This window comes from Tupaia chinensis, unplaced genomic scaffold (genome assembly GCF_000334495.1).
Source record: "Tupaia chinensis unplaced genomic scaffold, TupChi_1.0 Scaffold000578_2, whole genome shotgun sequence".
NCBI lineage: Eukaryota > Metazoa > Chordata > Mammalia > Scandentia > Tupaiidae > Tupaia > Tupaia belangeri.
In genome coordinates, this window is record NW_006160094.1 from 7969187 (window position 1) to 7973334 (window position 4148).

General features: G+C 54.4%; 1 long non-coding RNA gene across 2 annotated transcripts in view; it reads right to left on the reverse strand.

Annotated features, from left to right (window-relative positions):
- The window catches only part of LOC106735942 (uncharacterized), a 9268-nt gene extending 5345 nt beyond the window's left edge, over positions 1 to 3923 (reverse strand). Inside the window, exon 1 of one of the 2 annotated variants that reach the window (XR_001371119.2) lies at positions 3706 to 3923. This is a non-coding gene — a long non-coding RNA (uncharacterized LOC106735942). The remainder of the gene's footprint in view (positions 1 to 3705) is intronic. The other variant, XR_001371120.2, reaches the window with a different exon arrangement.
- Positions 3924 to 4148: the final 225 nt, after the last annotated feature.

Below are 4148 nucleotides of genomic sequence, written 5' to 3' on the forward strand. Positions count from 1 at the left end.
TTTCCCTCTCCCAATAAATACACTTAAAAAAAGCTAAATCCAGATCGGGAAGTAAGACTACAGCACCTCAGGTGGAATGAGACTCTCCTCCCTAGCTGACCCCCAGAGACTTGCAGCGCCCTGGCTTCCAGCAGCTGGAACTACCCTGTGACTTTAAGGGGCTGTCTCATGCTCTCTTCTGACCCCACACACCCTGTGCGTTAGGTGTTGCCAGGCAAGAAAGCTGAGGCACAGAGAAGCTCGTGACAACCTAGAGACCACTTGGCTTAGCAACGAGGGAGCTAGGACGCTGACCAGTCTCTCTTCTTCCTCTAATGTCTCTTACCCACAAAAACGCCCACCCATTCCCTGACAAGTAGGCCGAGCAATGGAACCCCCTGGGGCCCAGGGGTGCTCTGAGCTCTCAGCTGCTGGAGGCCTGAATGCTGAGCTGGGGAGGGCAGGGGCAGCGGGGCAGGATATCACCCACTAGGACAGCCAGCAACAGACGTCATGCCCTGCCCTCCGGAGTGGAGAGACCCCGTGTACATCTGAACCCTGTTCTACCCCAGGGATGAGAAAACAGGAGGATGGGCAGTTTCCCAGCTAGTGTCAGAAAGAAGAATGGCTGGTCAGGTGTCCATGATCCCCATCACCCTCCTTCGGGGAGAATGCTCTGATTTTGCTTAGGATTTCTGTGACTCAGCTCGAGAAATCCAGGTGTGTGCAGAGAACACAGCACTGTCACTACGGATCGAGGAATCAGTGCGCTGGCACCTCAGTGCTGAATGCAATGCAGGTCACAGAGAAGCCCAGCTCTGCAGAAACTCGGGTGAAAAACAAATGGAGCACCACCAGACTAATGAAGGTGCTGGACTCCCAGTGGTGGATTGTGGTTTGAGTCTGTGCATGTACGCAAAATCCTGAAAGGAGAATGGAGAAGAGATTGCAGTGTGGTCATCCCTCTGGGGGAGAGCAATCACTTTCCCCCTCTGTCTTTGTTTCTTTCTCTCTGGTGAGTGCATGTACCTGATGGCATAAAAAAAAAAGTCTTAAAACCAAAACGAGTGGAACACGATGGTATTTTTATATGAGTTTTAGCATTCCCTCTCCAGCTTTAAATGTCTTGACCTCATTCAGGGTGCCTCACCTCTACACAGAGGCCTTTCCAATGCTGTTTAAGGCTGTGCTGCCATCTTCTGGAAAGATCTGGAACAGCAAAGACTCTGTGGAAATTAGCACCGGGTTCTGCAGGACTTGGCCACTCACAGGTGGTGCCCTGTGGCCTAGGCTGCTTGGGTCATTTTGCTGTTGTCCTGCTGCTGCTTTGCATTACTGGGGCAGAAAAACAGGTGTGTGGGTGTGTGTGTGTGTGTGTTGGGCCTGATACTGATACTTAATGCCGTTACTGATGGTCCTCATCATCTAGCATTAAATCTGAGGCAGACGGCCCTGCTACACTGGCAACCTCACTCTTAGATGGATTCACGCTCTCCAGGCCTCTGCTCTGCCTCTGGAACTCACTGTGGGAGAGCGAACAGTAACTGGTGAGGAAGCAGACAGGTGGGAGCTCCTCCCAAGATGACCCTCAGGGTATGTTGGTTCCAACAGTATGTTGGTTCCACTGACAGTGGCTGGTCCTGAGCATGAGGGTCATGTTTTCCTGCTGCTCTCTCCAGCCCTGAACTTGCTGTTAGAAAACCCAGTTAGAGGCCAGCAGGGGGTGTGGTGGTTAAGGCACTGAACTCCCACATAGCCAACTGCATTCAGGTCCTGGACCGGACAGTTTAAAAATCATGGTAGGGGGACCAGCAGTTAGCGTAATGGCTGTCGCTGGACTCCCACGTAGACCGCGGTTCGAGTTCCAGACCCGGTGGCTTAAAACTCACGCCTGGCACATGTGCGTGCGTGCCCAAGATCCTGAGAGGAGAATGGAGGAGAAGGGATTGCGGCATGCCTATCCCCCCTGGGGGGTGATTTCTTGCTTTCTTTCTCTCTGTCTCTCTCTGTCTGTCTGGCGAGCCCACGCGCCCCTATAGCAAAAAAAAAAAACCTCTCAAAAAAACAAAAAACCCCATGCTAAGTATGTGCGCGTGCATGTCCCCAAATCCTGATAAGATGGAGAAATGGACCATGCCCCACTGGGGGAGGCTTGTTCTCTATTTTTCTCTGGTGAGCTCTCTCGCGCTGGCAAACACATGCACCCTATGTCAAAAAACTAAAAAAAAAAAAAAAAAAAGAAAAAACAGAACCCAACACTGTTGTCACTCCAGTCTCTTTTCTGTTTGTTTGTTTGGTTTTGAGAGTTTTTGCTCTAGGGTGCATGCACTTGCAGGAAAGACAGAGAAACAGAAAGCAAGAAATCACCCCCACCCCGGGGGGGGGATGGGTTTAAGCCATTAGGCCTGGGACTTGAACCTCAGTCAACTACATGGGCTGTAGCCAGCAATGTAACCATGACGCCATCTGCTGGCCCCTCTTTTCTCTGACTTACTTCCCCTTAGCATTGGTCACCACCTGACAGCCTCTGTGTGTACTTGCATACCTTTGCCTGTCTCCTCCCACTGGAATAAGGGCTCAGGAAGGCAGATATTCTGTTTCTTGTTCACTGTGGGATCTGGGTCCCTAGGACAGTGCCGCCCCCACCTAGTAGGTTGTCCGCAAGCATTTGTGCAGTATGGGTCCTGGTTTTATCTCCTCATGTGGTTTCAGGTTCTATCCTCTCTTTTGGAGAAGGAGCACTTACTCTTTCTGCCTTAGCTTTCCATGAGGTCTCTGCAGAGGACTGAAGGCCAGAGATGAGTGTGTCTACACCTGCCGGCAAGTGAAGGAGAGCTGGATGTGAGTGAGTGCTTAGCGTGTGCCCAGCCTGTGTGGTAACAGGGAATGGGCAATTGTAGGGATGCTTTGGAGGCGGATCAAAAGGCAGAGAACTGGAAAGAAGCTAAGCCAAGAGGGCTCAGCATGATGGCTTGGCAAAACCTGGACGAAGCACAGAATATGCTATGTGTAATTTGTGAGCGGTGTGAAATTGTGTAGCTATCATAGCTCCAGTGATCAAACGCCCCGCTGATCAAAGTACTTCACTATAAACTGCATTACTCACGGCAGCCCTGCATGGCTTTGCTTTTTACGGCGTCTGTGTTTATGAGACGAGGGAGGCTCAAGGACTTGAAGCGGGGTGCTTGCGTGTGATGACGGCATCCCCGAGCAGCTCAGGCCAGCTCAGGCTCAGCAGCTGCTCAAGGTGTCTCCGAGCGGAAAGAGCCCTAGTTTGCGTTTCTGTCAATCACCTGTGCGATCCTTCGCAAAGTATTTAAATAGGCGCCAATTTCTTCCCAGTACAGTGAAGGTAGCAGTGTCTTTAACTCAGGGCGAAGAAGAATTACCCAAGACTGCATGCACGCACTTAGCGCGATGCCAGGCGCTTTAAGGGCATGAATGCAGAAGGTCAAACCAGGGCTCTTGCGGCTGGAAGGCTCAGGGAGCCACTAGTCTGCTCAGCAGTGCAGAGCACAACCTGCGCTGATCAGGGGAGCGGCCTGGGAAGGCGGACCTACTCCGGAAAGAGGCCAGCTGGAAGGGTGCTTGCGGAGCCTTTCCCGGTCTCCCCCATGACTACAGCACCACCTAGCAGAAGCACAGAACCAGGGGCGTGCACGAGCTCCGACTGCACTGCCCACGTCCCGCCCGCCCAGCCTCGCGTGGCTCTGGTGGTCAAAATACCTTCCCCCTGGACAGCTTCGACCTGCTACTGCTCCGCGATCCCGATGCCGCAGTGCAGGGTCCTTTCTCCGGAACTGGGCTGGGTCTTGGGGCGGGCATGCTGGGGGTTGTAGTCCGAACCCCGCGCGTTGCTGCAGGCCGCCGGGGCTGGTGCTGACGCCGAGGACTACGACTCCCGAGTGCCCGCGGGGCTCCAGGAGCCTGCGCCCACTGCCGGTGCCGCGGGGCGCGGCGAAGCCGCCGGCTCAGGAGCAGACGAGCCCGTCCGGCCCGAAGACTCGGGTCTTCCCACCTGTTCCCCAGGAAGCGGCGAGAGGGGCCGCAGGCCAGGCTATGTGGACTCGCCCTGCCCCTGGGTCGTCTCTGCGGAGCGCCTGGGGAGGCGTCAGCCCTACCGGCCGGCGCAGGCCCTGAGCCCCGCAGGCATGAAGAGCGACTGCTCC